Genomic DNA, 14502 nt, shown 5'->3' on the forward strand with positions numbered 1-14502 from the left:
GCTCCAAATCCAGTCTAATAGATATGCTTACAAGAAGACTGCCACGTGGGACTGGGGTTGTGGCTCAGTGGTACAGCACTTGCCTGGCATGTGTGAGGCCCTGGGTTTGATACTCAGCACCACATATAAATAAACAAGTAAAGTGAAACACCCACTGGCAACTAAAATAAATAAATACATAAATACATAAATAAAAAGACTGCCATGTGAAGACACAGAAACACAGGGAGAATGCCATATGAAGATGGAGGCACAGACTGGAGTCCCACTGCCACCATCTTCATGTAGCATTCTCCCCATGTTTCTGAGTGTTTGCACCCGTCCACAACTAAGCGAGAATGAACTTTTGCTGTTTTAAACCACCAGTTTGTGGTACTGTCATGACAGCCTTAGGAGGTGCTCCCTAATGATTTATAATCCACTAGGTCAAGTTATACATAAATTCACATGATTCTCATACTAAATAAAAAATCATTATTATTGTTATAGTCTCCATTTAGAGCTCGCTTATTGTTATAGCCTACATTTAGATCTCCTTTTAGGGTTCTTACAGGTTATGAGATTTACCCATGATTTGCAAAGCTAGGTTTTCCAACACCTGCACACTTCATTGCATTGAAAGCATTGATTCTCTCTCCTTGTCTCTGAGAATCTTAAATTGTGTGTGTGTGTGTATGTGCGTGTGTGTGTGTAATATCTATGTGTAACTGTCAAAAAAGACTTGGTGAACTTTTCAGTAATTCATTCATGAAGAATATCCAATAATGTACTAAAGAAAGAAAGACACTTTCTTATAGTAACTTGATTTCTATATGGTTAATAGGAAACTGAGAAGTAGATATCCAAAGGCCATAGTGAATCAGAATAGCAACTAGTCATTAATACGTATAATCTTGGTTCTATATTAATATCTAATATTAAAAAGATGCACAGTATACTATAATATAGTAAGGAATTTGTACATATCTAACAGTTTAAAGTCTCAATTTTTATCATCCTTTCAAATAATTGTTCTAACTTTAGATTGCATATTAATTGGTCTAAAATTTAAGACTCGTCATATTTATTTGCATACTTTGATTTTACTCATATTTTAAATTTCCATAATCAATGAAATTTTAGCCATCTGGATGTTTAACTTATAAAGTATGAACTTTTCAGCATGACTTTAGTGTTTACTAAAATAAGAACTGGCAATACTCTCTTATTTAACCTTGAAGAACTTCTTTTGTAAACAGAACTTAGATATACCTAAGCAAATCTGTATGCAGACAGAACAGAAGAAAGGGATTATATAAATTACAGTGTTATAGAAACTTAGCAATGCCAGTGGTGGTGAATCTGGAAAAAAATCACTATGCAACTACACTTTAACTGCCAGTGCTTATCTTGCAGCACTTCAAAATAGAAATGTATTAAGGAATAAAATATTGCTTCCCTTTTTTTAAAAAAAAGGAAGTAAAAAAAAAAAACCAGCACAAACATTGACTAATAAGCTATTAACTCTATTTGTCACCCAGTAAATAGGGACTTTGATTCCGGCCCCAGAGCTCCCGATAGTTTTTGTTACTTCCCCTCTCTAGACATAGTTCCTCTTATTAAAATAGATGTTCTTCTAGGTTTTTACCAGCTGAAAATTGCAGTTGTAAAATCATCAATCATTGTCTGGCATCTAATTCAGTTCAGGAAAAATATATAGAGAAAACTACATATGTAGTAGCATGGAAACATTTAACTTCTAATATTTACTTGTCTTTATGACTTGAGTCTAAATCCAACAAACACAAGTTCCCTTGGCTTTGGATACTTGTTGAATACAGATAACCACTGTCAACAGAAACTTTAAAAAGAACCCAAACAATTTGTGATGCAGTGACATAAGCAATGTATCCTTCATGTTGGAAGCTCAATGCAAAGTATAATCACTCTGTATACATATAGCATAGATATTTTTATTTTCAGAAACTAGCTTTGAAAGTTGTAAATTTGAGTGAAAAAGGCCTTTAATTTCATTGAAATTATACAGTAGTGTCACCTGAAATATACCTGCATTATAACTTCATTGTTTGTCATAGTACCATTCCAAATATATTGGGACCAAGTTACCTAAGTTCCACAATAAAAAAATAAATAGTATTTTTTCAGCAATATACACAGATATTTATAAAATGTAGCAATCTAGAATAAGAAAAATAAAGATATTTCGTTGTTTTACAACATCAAGATAAATACAATTTTAGTGATTCACTCTTACTTTCAGAATTTCAGTGTTAGAGATTTTGAGTTTCCTTACCAAGACTAAATAATGTACTATGTTATTTATTATTATAAATAATTATAATTAACACATATTTCAGCCAGTAGTCTTAGGAATCACAATAATTCATTTCATAAATACATTTAAAAATTCCCTTTCCCTAATATAAGCACAGAATCCGTCATTAGTATTAACTCAGTACACTTTAAAAGTGAAATAGTTTTCTGAGCCAACATTTAGTTTTTCATTTTCTTTCAATAAATTTAGAATATGATATCAGAAAAAACTAAAGAAATAAAAACAATTACGTTTATAAAGTACAGTTAACATGCACAGCTTGTATATTTTTACAGTAAGTATGATTTGAAAGTTACCTGAATAGAGAGAACCCAAGTTTGCTTCTTTCTCTGAGCACAGAGCTGAGCAGAGAGGCAATTGATCATTAACTTCTAGCCAGAGGCAAACTTGCACACACGTCTCCAGAGATTCTCTGCTTTGCCCTTCCTTCTCTCTTCTTTCAAATAGGGGAAAGGTAGCCCTCTCTCTTCTTGAAGAACTTACTTTGACATGCACAATTAGTTCATACTTTTCACAGTATAAAGTGAGCGTAGCTTAAATTATATCCTGGGTCAAAGAAGGTGAACGAGTCTGGCAGTTAGAACTGCTAAATTTAATCTTCTGATTCTCTGAAGTTGATGTAGCCACACTTTCGAGTGTGTTTTCCATCATGTGATTAAACATCATGTTTGGAACACACTGCTAGAGTACTATACTTATATACATCACAGGGTAAGTGAATCTGTCACAGAGTCTGAGGCTAGGGAAACAATATCAAAAGGCTAAGGTCATGTGTTGAATCCCTTTGTTGCCCGATTACATACTACATTCCTTACTTGGTCAGCAATTCTGTAAATTGGATGTTATCTTCTCTAATTTTGATTTTCCAGGAGGTCAGATAGACGGCTTATTTTCACCCTTAGTGACCTGGAAATATTGGGTCCTGGGTTCCAATTGAAGGCCCATGATTACTAGTCCTTAGTAGCATGGATGAGTACTCCGTTTTTAGCCCAGTCTGTTGTATGCCAATGCAGGAGCTTAGTCCCAAACAATGGCCTCCTATAGTTTCCAACAGTATCCGACACACTTATCTGGAGTAGAAGTACTGATGTAATACAAAGTAATTAAACAATTAAAAATAATTTCACTTTGTACTCTGTAGAGATACACCTCAAAGTATTTTTTTTTAAAGAAAGGAACAAAATTTCAATAAAGATATCTATAAAGATATCTGCTTTATTAACTACTTATACATAATGAAAATATAACAAGACTCAAATTATATACAGGAATGTTTACCACCTTTAGTAAATACAAACACTATTAAGTATACCATGAATGTTAACTTTATGCAGCTTCCTATGTGTAATTAATATTCTTTACTTAGAATCATTATAAGAAGAAGTTCTGCCGGGCGTAGTGGTACACACCTGTAATCTCAGAGGCTGGGGAGGCTGTGGCAGGAGGATCACAAATTCAAAGCCAGGCTCAGCAAAAGTGAGACACTAAGCAACTCAGTGAGACCTTCTCTCTAAATAAAATACAAAAATAGGGCTGGGATGTGGTTCAGTGGTTGAGTGCCCGGAGTTCAATCCTTGATACCCTCCCCCACAAAAAAAGAATTATCATATGAAGTTCTAAAGTTAAATAAAGGAGAAATACAAAAATCTAAGTTTAATATGTCAAAATATACTGTAACCAAGAACATAATTTCATAAAATATGACCTATAATGATTAGAATTGGCAAGAGTGGGGATAATATAGTTTGTACTTATTCACTATTATTTTGATTATTGCCATTACAATATTAAATCTTTAAAAAATACTATCCACTGATTGAATACATGGTTCATAATGCCTGTTAGGAAAGGTTAAAAAGCTTAAGTTTTAAATTGTATATTTACTTTCTAAATGTAGTATTTATTTTTCTTCACAGCTGACTTCTACTAAATTAATTTGCATCTTAAGCACACATTTTTAACAAATCTTTTCAAAAAATAAAATAAAAATTACCTATAGCAGCGAAGTATGGATTAGTGTTTGCAACAGAAGAAAATATAACTGGCGACTTCTGTCACCTTTGTAATCACAGGAAAACATTCAACAGTTGGCCTTCCTGCACTCCCAAACTGGGGATTGAACCCAAGGCCTGTGCATGCTAGACAAGCGCTCTACCACTGAGCTACATCCTAACCCTCTCTTTTTCTTAACAAGAAACACATCATAGTTAAAGCACAAAAAACTTGTGTTACTAAAGTTGAGCAACCATATTCTGTGAGATATGAGATAAACACACAGTTGTGTTTGCTACATGCACCTTTGAGAAAATAAAAGCCAAAGAACTGTTCCCTGAGCTCTGGGGAGAAAATGCCTGAAGGTGACTAACCTTTGCCAAGGTTACACATTCTCAAGAGTAAAGCCAAAAATAGGACCATGTAAAGATTTTATTTAAATTTCAGTTTCTAACATTCTCATTAATGTGGACTCAAAAATGATAGGAAATACAGATAGTCTTAGGAGAAAACCCTGATGAATAGCATATGTGGTCTTGGAACAGGTTATTAATTCTGCATTTAAAACATAACAATAAGTTCTTGGCAATACATTTGTTTATAACATTATTCCCAAGTTTCATGCAGCATTAGCACATTTCCCTTGTGAGATTTTGATGTTTCTCACTTTATGACTCTGAGTAAAACTAGATTAATGTGCAAAATCCAGGTTTTTAATCTGAATAAAAAGTCCAGGGCCAGGGCTGTGACTCAGTGGTAAAGTGCTTACCTAGAATGCACTAGGCCCTGTGTTCTATCCCTAGCACCGCATATAAAGAAATTTAAAAATTAAGCATAAAAAAAGTGCAAGAAATTCAAAAGAACAGAAAGCTCAGGTATAAATTTTGGATGGGAAACAGCAATAAATTAGAAAAATACAAAGATTAACTGTCTTACAAACATAAGGGGAATCTTCTATTTGCTTTTCTCATTTAGATAAAATATTTTTCCTATTGTTTTTCTGGAAAGAGTACCACAGTCTTAACATTCATTGAATAAAACTAACAGGGATTCTATATTCTGGAGTTTAGAATTATCATGGAGCTCAAAGTTAGTATACAGTAGAAAAAAATAGTCCAAGTTCACTTCTTGAGGTAATTGCCCAGAGTCATAATGTAAAATGGAATTCTTTTTTTAACCTTGGTAAGAACAAAAGAAAAAGTCTCCAGTCAAATTTGCATTATAGAGCAATTCCTTTAAAGTTTCAATACATCACAGGAAAGCATAAAGGCTAAAGGCGGGAAGGCAGTCCTAAACACAAACAATACAAGGACTCTACCATCTTAAGTGATTTCCTCTTTTTGCCCACAACAACAGCTCTCTTGGTTTGAGTACATGGATCATTTAAGATCTTTCATTCCCTGGCTGTTATCCATTCCACAGAAGATCTTAGTATATTCAGCTAATTGAGGAAACATGTTCAGAGAAAGTGCTTCTAAAATACCTTTCTATCTCAGAACCCATGATTCCACTTAGCTCTCTGCCATCACTTTCAGCAGACTTCTGTTAAATGCACCAACATTCTGCTAGTGACTCAGCACAAAGTCTGAGAGTCCATGATGTTTCCTGCTCTCCACTGTCATATCACAGTTGCCAATCCTTAAAGATTCTGCTTCCACCAGGACTCAATTCTATCTCCTTTCCCCCATTCCCACAGATGCCAGGCAACTTCAACAAATGTAGTAGCCTCCAATTGTTACACAAGTAATATCTCTACTAACAAGTGTCTGTCCACCCACCAGCTATCCCTCCACCACACCCAGGAATACCCAGGGGGGATATGGGATGAAATATCCTAGGATCAAATATGCAATGCCATATACTGCTAAAGACAATTAGTAGATATTTTAATGTATTTGGTTTTCACTGCCATTTTAAAAAAATAAGAAGCCATTATTTATTCTGGTTTTTAAAACTACAAAGGTATTAATCATTAACAAGATATAAATAAACAGAGTTTACCATTTTCAATCTACTGACTCAGTCACATCTCACTGGCTACGAGATTCTTGTCATGCCTCCAAAGAAAAGTTTCTATTGAAAAAATTTTGTTCTTCAGTCATTGTAAGGTATGATAAATGAAAATCTTTGGTAGTTGGTATTTTAAATTATTTTAAAGGAAAAGGATGAAATGACATATGAGGATACCAAGGAAATAACCAGAAAAATAATGCAAAGTCGCATGGAAAGACAGTTTATAGGACTCACGGCCATGCCCCAAGACCTTGTCAAGTCTACAGCATGCATGTTTTAAGGCCTCTCTGGGTGGCTCCCTGTGAGGACAAGACCTTCTTGGTGAGCTCCTTAACAGCTGGCAGAGGACATGGACTGCCCTTGTCTGCCTGTGCCAGGCCTCATTCTGCTCACTAGTCTTCGCTCCCCTGGGGAACCTGCTGTTTCCGAGGACACTGCAGCATAACTCCTTGCTGCACTTCTTTACTCTAAGAAATGCTTTGTTTGGGGGTGGCGGGGGTAACCGGGAATTGAACTTGGGGCACTCAACCACTGAGCCACATCCCCAGCCCTATTTTGTATTTTATTTAGAAACAGGGTCTCACTGAGTTGCTTAGTGTCTCACTTTTGCTGAGGCTGGCTTTGAACTCGTGACTCTCCTGCGTCAGCCTTCAGAGCCGCTGGAATTACAGGCCTGCACCACCATGCCCAGCTCTAAGAGATTCTTAAAACATAAAAAGTACTTGATTTAGTTTTAGGAGGTTCGAGTTCAAACCTAAGCTCTGCTTGTCACCTTGAGGACATTATCTGACTCTCTGATTCTCAGGATTCCCATGTATCTAGTAGCTTCATGTTCCCTTGCAAACACATCTATTAAAAGTAATATCTCTACTAACAAGTATCTAATATCTCTACTAACAAGTATCTATCTATTTCACGTCTGCTTACTGATTTGCAACAAAAAGCACTAAGCAAATCTGGTGTAGAGAACTGTCTGTACTTTTTTCCCCAGGTGGGTCTTCCTACAAAGAGATATATTCTGATTTGTTCTACACTGTGATAATTTTACTAGGACAGGTTCTACCATACAAAGGGAAAGCCTACATTTAGAGATAAACTCAAAATATAAACTCCATTTGACTATATATCCAAGCCACATTCTCTGGCCCAGCATCAAAGAGGCTGGCTGAATCTATTCTTTTTCTTCTGTTTATTTAATTGGTTTAACCAATATTTAGTTAGTAGCTAGTATAAGAAAGCCGTGATGGGACTGGGGCTATAGCTTAATGGTAGAACACATGCTTAGCATGCTTGAGGCCCTGGGTTCAATCCCCATTAAAAAAAGACAAAGAGAAGAAAAAGAATACATCATGGTATGAACACAGTCATTCTCCCATGGTGGACAACAGAGTCAACAAGCTAAAGTAGTAGTCTACATACAGAATTATTAGCATTGTCATATCCTGTAGAACCTTGCATAACTTAACTCATGCATTCAACTATATCGTAGGCAAGAGGTAAATAATAAAGGTACCTACTCCAGACATCTTCTGTGTCATCATAAGGCTGTTAAACATGCTATCAGCACAACATCATAGAAATGTTCTCCTATGTCTGAAAATGTTGTCCTCAATATTAACCAGATTTTTCAAGGACAGATTAGCAAATATGATTGATTTAGTCATATAGGTACTGTCCATTGATTATTATCTGAACTATTTGTGAGGGGAGAAGACCAAAAATTTAGTTAAAATTTTTTCCTACCTTTAAGATACAGTGAAAATCAAAGCTGGTCAATTTGGTCTAAAGTAAAAGCCTAATTATTTGATTATTAGGATTGATATCAACCCACATAATCCACATTCTCTGTGAAATAAACATGAACACAGTAAGTAGGTTAGTAGTATTTCTAATAGGGAGAATATAACTGGGTATGTTCAGCTTATCTACTTAATTTTGAAATAATTTGAAGGGAGAGATACATAAGGATAAAGCAGACATGGCATTTGGTATGTAATTTACTTGAAATTTTCCATTAATTCATTAAAGAGATGTTTTCATCCAGATCTTCATTTCTTTTTTTTTTTTAAATCCTTCAGTTAACTGCAGTATTAAACTTTAAGCAGAGGCAAGAAAATGACATCATTTGTGGGTTCAGTGTTTAAAATGTTCTCTGAAGCCAATCAGAGATCCATACACTTCTACAAAGGTAAGTGACTTGAGAGAGCTTCTTCTAATTTTCTGTGGTTTTCAACTGTATCCAGTCAGATGGAATGCTGGTCAGTGAAATGTGGGAAAAGTGGGTCATAAAATAGAAACAGAAGGATTTGACTGCAGGATACCACAAAGATGCCAGATGTATTTGAGGAAAAACAAATCTCATTTAACTAAAAGCACATGTGTCATTACTGGTGTCTGTTTCTCAACCACATGCCCAATAGGCCTGTGTTTAAGTAACCAATTTAAAGACGTGGTATCCATTGTCTTTCATGTGTGTGTGAAGATTGTGTTTTGTTTTGATTTGTTTTCCATCCCACTGCAGAAAACCTAGAGAGTCAAGGACACAAGACAAGCTGTTTTTTAAGAGCAATGCACAATTTAAAACTGTATAGAACATCACAGTGTGCTGCTGCTGGCCTTTGCTCTGAATAAATAGATCCTATGTCCCTGCCTAATTCTCCCACTGGAATCTGCTACTTCACAGATTGGTGGTTCTTCTCCATTGCACCAAGAAACCCTCCTTGAACAGCCATCATTTATCTATTAGCATGAGAAGGTATGCAACAAATGTTGGCCTAATTCATTATTACACTGTGTGCCTTGGAATATGGCTATTATGGCGATAAAAGGCTGATCAAATATGTGCTTCGCCTCAGAGCATTACTCTCCAGTATATATAAATAACTCAAAAAAAAAAAAAAACTAACACCAAAAAATACAAATAACCCAATCAATAAACAGGGTAAAGAAATGAAGAGACACTTCACAGAAGAAGAAATACAATTGGTCAACAAATATATGAAAAAATGTTCAACAACTCTAGATGAAATTAGAGAAATGCAAATTCAAACAACACTGAGATTCCATCTCACTCCAGTTAGAATGCCATTTATCAAGAATATAAGCAACTATAAATGTTGGCAAGAATCTGGGGGGACAAAAAGGGAAAGAATTAAATTACAACAGATGGGGTAGAGAGACAAGATGGGAGGGGAGGGGAGGGGAGGGGGGATAGTAGAGGATAGGAAAGGTAGCAGAATACAACAGTTAATAATATGGCATTATGTAAAAATGTAGATGTGTAATTGATGTGATTCTGCAATCTGTATTTGGGGTAAAAATGGGAGTTCATAACCCACTTGAATCGAATGTATGAAATATGATATGTCAAGAGTTTTGTAATGTTTTGAATAACCAATAAAAAAAAGGTACACTCATACATTGCTGGTAGCACTATAAATTGGTGCAACCACTCTGGAAAGCAGTATGGAAATTCCTCAGAAAACTTTGAATGGAACTTTCTTTTGATCCAGTTATCTCACTCCTTGGTTTATACCCAAAGGACTTAAAATCGACATACTACAGTAATGCTGCCACATCAATGTTTATAGCAGTTCAATTCACAATAGCAAAGCTATGGTACCAACCTATATGCCTTTCAAAGGATAAATGGGTAAAGAAAATGTGGTATATATTCACAATGAAATGTTACTCAGCCATAAAAAAAGAATGAAATTATGACATTTTCAAGTAAATGAATGGAACTGGAGATTACCATGCTAAGTGAAATAAGCCAATCTCCCAAAAAAACAAAAGCTAAATGTTCTATCTGATATGCAGAGGCTAACACAATAAGGGACGGGAAAGGAAGAATAGAGTACTTTGGATTAGACAAAGGGGCATGGGAGGGAATGGAGGAGGAATGGGAATGGGAAAGACAGTAGAATTAATCTCACATAACTTTCCTATTTTCACAACCATTATAACTCCACATCATGTACAACCACAAGAATGGGAAGTTATACTCAATGTATGTATAATATGCCAAAATACATTCTAGTGTCATGTATAACTAAACATAAAAAATAAAAAAAAATTTAAAAAAATATGTGCTTCTAAAGAAACGCCCACCAACCTTACTAGACAGATAATGTGGCATTCATAGAAACAGCAATTTCTATCTGTCCCCCTAAGAGAAGCTTTTCTCAAGACAATCATTTTGAAAACAATATTCAGACTAGGCATTCCTCACTTTCTAAGTTTTTTTTTTCAATTTAAGACTTCTTTTTATAGGGTGCTGCATAACTTTCTTAGTCCCAACACATCTGATACTTAACCACTTACATCAAAACATACCTAAAGACTAACAAGGTAAGATCATGACAATAGAATCAGTGAATTCCACAAAAGATATGATTACAGAATATGCAACATTTGAATTATGTACATACTTATAACAAGGAGAACAAAGAGTTATATAAAAATACAAGAGATTTTAACAGTTAAGTGGCATAACAAATTATACAATTGACAGGATTTATTTACATTAAAATGTGTCTACCCCAACTTTTATGTCCATATCTAAAAAAGAGAATGAGTCCAGAGAATATAGTATTTAAGATGTAAATATAATGATAATAACAATAGTTAACAGTTATGTAGCACTTAGGATGTGCCAAATTCTGTTCTAAGCACTTAACAGAAATTAACACAGTTCTCACAATAGCACTGTGAAGAAAATGCCTTCTATGGTCTAATTTTACAGATGAAGACACTGATGTTTGAGCAAATTTTAACTAGTAAGCATCAGGACTAGGACTTGAACCCAGATACTTTAGGTTCTACAGTCTGTGCTCTTAACAAGGAAGAGGCAAGCATAAGCCTGGAAAGCATGTGTCCAATAGGAGCCATTTGACATATTACAACCTCACTCAATAGTATTAGACAAAATTAAATCAAAGGGGCCATTAAAGGTGCATTTACATGAAGATACACCAGTTCCACAAATAGCATGACTTGGAGTATCTCAACAGAAGAAAATGCACACTGAGGATACTCACAGAGTAGCTCTATTGGCTCAGAATCTTAGAGTTCTTTGTTTCCCACAATCTCTTGATCTAAGTCTTCACAGAAAAGCATTGCATCTTAAGACTGACTCCTAGAAGAATCAAAGAACAGAGCAACCAACTAAATATTTAATGCATGTTTTAAAAAATAAAAAAGGTATCCAATTCCAAATCTAAAAGACTCCCCAGAATGTAGTTTTATGCTTTCTATTGTAGTAGAAAAGAGCTGAAATTGCTATTTGCCTTCTCTAAAATTCTAAGGTTATATTTAAAGTCCTATTCAGATATATATGGATTATTTAATTAAATTAATAACCCTGTGTTACAATCATAGTGTTTGTGCCTGCCCTTATATTTTCTGTCCTAAGTAAAATTTCTGCAAATACAGAGGATTTCCTGCAATAACAAAGTTCCCTCTACTTGGAGTGGGATAATGTGTATGAGAGAGAGAAGACAGGAAGAGGTAGAGAATTTTTAAAGTAACAACATGAGATTTTTATATAAAAATATTAAAACTATTTACATTAAAAATTTTTAAGTAGAACTTTAGTAACTAATGTACTAGAAACACTATAAAATGATAATCAAAATTGGATCATCAGTTCTTTGATTATTTGGACCTTGAAACAAACATTTGACTTATCTCTTTAATTTCCTTACCAAAAAAAAAAAAAAAAAAAAAAAAAAAAAAATATATATATATATATAACCTGTGTGGCTATTAATTGACTCATTTAACACTCTTAATATACCTACTAAAGTGGTGTTTGGTATTAGACAAAAAACAAATAAAATATTAATAACTATGAACATTAATAGTTGCTACTAAGTTAGTAAAAAATTATTAGTTTTATAGATAAATAAATATTAGATAACCACTGATTTCCTACTTGAAAAATAAGAGACTTAAATATGTAAATCTTGATAATTCTATTACTACTAAACCAATATAATTAACTTTCAGATATGATCAAGAATTTTTTTTATAATAGCACAGTGCAAAGATTGTTTAAATATATTTCACATGAACAAGGACAAAGAGGAGAGAACAAAGGTACTATGAGGTCAGTTTGCTAATGCTTATAATGTTACCTTATTTGACCAGAGAACCTTGACCTTGTAGTCCAACATGGAAGGGATTTTAGATAAACAATCAATCTGTTTACTATGTAAATTCCAAGATGATAATAAACCAATTATTTACATGAAATTGTCCCAATTTAGTAAGAATCACACAAAAACTTGTTGATTCTGCAAGCATAGAACCTCCTTAGAGAGATAATTAAATTCACTTGAATTTAGAAACAGCATTAAAATGTTCCTCACAAATTTCTTAGTATACACAATCAGTAAAATACATAGTAAAGTAAACATTTTTAAGGGTATGACATCTTGCTACAATTAACTTTCTTACTTCAGTGACTACCACTAAAATATGTAATTCTGAATTTATTTCATTTATACATATAACACTGACATTATTTGCTACAATTACTCTTGTCTATATATTTATTATCTCATCCCTTAAAAGCAACTTCTCCCATTATTTTGATTCTCATTTGAGATAAAATAATATCACAAATATTTGGGGATAATAAGAAAGTCTTTCTTCTTATTTTTTTTCTCTAACTATAAACTTATTTTGACAATGTAAACTTAGAAATTTCCAGATTTTCCTCTACAACGTTGAAACATCAATTTTAATTTACAATATTTTGTTACAGTGAAAGTTTTCTCCTTTGTTTTAAATTGTTTTTATTTTTATTTTTTTGAGGAAGAAGCATACACTGAACCTAAAAGGTATTTATATGCTGATGACATATATATAAAAAATAGAGTAATTTGAGAGTTACATGATATGTATACCAAATTAAGATGTTTTAAAAAACAAGGTAGTTAATATAAAAATAAAATAAAGTGAAATGCTTTTCATCTGTTCTGGCATGCCTTTTGACCTTCCCAAATCACTTTCACCTCGCACAAATGCTAATATATCTGACCTTCTGAAACATGTACGTTTAAATCATAGATAAGCTTAACAGACTTTGACTTCCTAAAAAAAGAAAAAAAAACTTGTTTTATAATTCCATTAATATAAAAACAATTGCAAACAATTATAGGCTGTATGGTGCTCTTCTTAATGGGCACATAATTAAAAGTAATTCCTTTACCCATTATACCAGAAATCAACACAAATAAAAAGGGGGAAAAAAAGGAAAACCCTTACACAGAAATCTTTAGGCCTCTGGAAGACTAAACAATGTGTAATCTCTTATCCAAAATCAGGTAGGAAAATATATGGTATACTCAATTCTATAAATTTGGAGACCATTATTAGGTGATTAAATAGCCCTACTTTTCAGAGAGGCCCAGCAGCCCTTTCCACACTGCTATTTTAATACTCTGTGGTGTCATAAAATTCTATTTCTGGTGTATCTCATAATGAATTTCAAGGGCTCCTGATCTTTTCTAACTCATGAGAAAATTTTAATCACAAACTATATTTTTACAAAAGTGCTTAGGAAAGAAGCTAAGAATGTATGATGTAATTGGGGAAATATATTATTCATGTTTACACATGGTTGGAAATTATCTAAAGAATGATAAAAATGAAAAATGTCATCTGGCAAAGATAATTTTATTGATATACTTAACAAAAGATACAAAACAAGGGACTGTTTCAAAAGCCAAAGGACAGCAAAAAGGAATATTTAATATTATGTAAATTAACACTCAAATTTTCAAGAGAAATAGAAGATAATCTACTCTCTAACAAGAGTTTCTCCCTTTAATTTAGCAGCATCCTCCAATCATGTTTGTGAATTCTCAGTGCTCATTAAGACTTATGAAAAGTTCCTTGAATAAAATATTCATTAACATCTCAATCATAAGTCCATAATTTATGATAGTAGTTAGCATTAATAACAAAGCCAAAATAACTGAGAACCCATCTATTATCTTCTTTTAAATCTCCTTCTCCTTTCCTTTCCACAGAAGCCCAGAAAATGTGTTTGGTTTGGAAGCAACAGGCCTCCAGTGCCAAAAGAGAACTTAAGGTGAGTGATTAATGACACAGGCAAAAATGCAAAATCACATCAGCTGATGAGTGGATGACTA

General features: G+C 33.6%; 1 long non-coding RNA gene across 3 annotated transcripts in view; it reads right to left on the reverse strand.

The window, feature by feature from the left end:
- The window catches only part of LOC124108333 (uncharacterized), a 103451-nt gene that overhangs the window by 43751 nt on the left and 45198 nt on the right, over positions 1-14502 (reverse strand). The window contains exons 3-4 of one of the 3 annotated variants that reach the window (XR_009228806.1): positions 11380-11477; positions 3745-3845 (exon numbers count right to left, since the gene is read on the reverse strand). This is a non-coding gene — a long non-coding RNA (uncharacterized LOC124108333). Of the gene's footprint in view, positions 1-2631; positions 3440-3744; positions 3846-11379; positions 11478-14502 lie in introns of those variants that run through there. The other 2 variants (XR_006856646.2, XR_009228805.1) reach the window with 2 other exon arrangements.

This window comes from Marmota monax, unplaced genomic scaffold (genome assembly GCF_021218885.2).
Source record: "Marmota monax isolate L192 unplaced genomic scaffold, Marmota_monax_Labrador192_F-V1.1 WCK01_AAM20220418_F8-fsc00151, whole genome shotgun sequence".
In the NCBI taxonomy this organism is placed as follows: Eukaryota; Metazoa; Chordata; class Mammalia; order Rodentia; family Sciuridae; genus Marmota; species Marmota monax.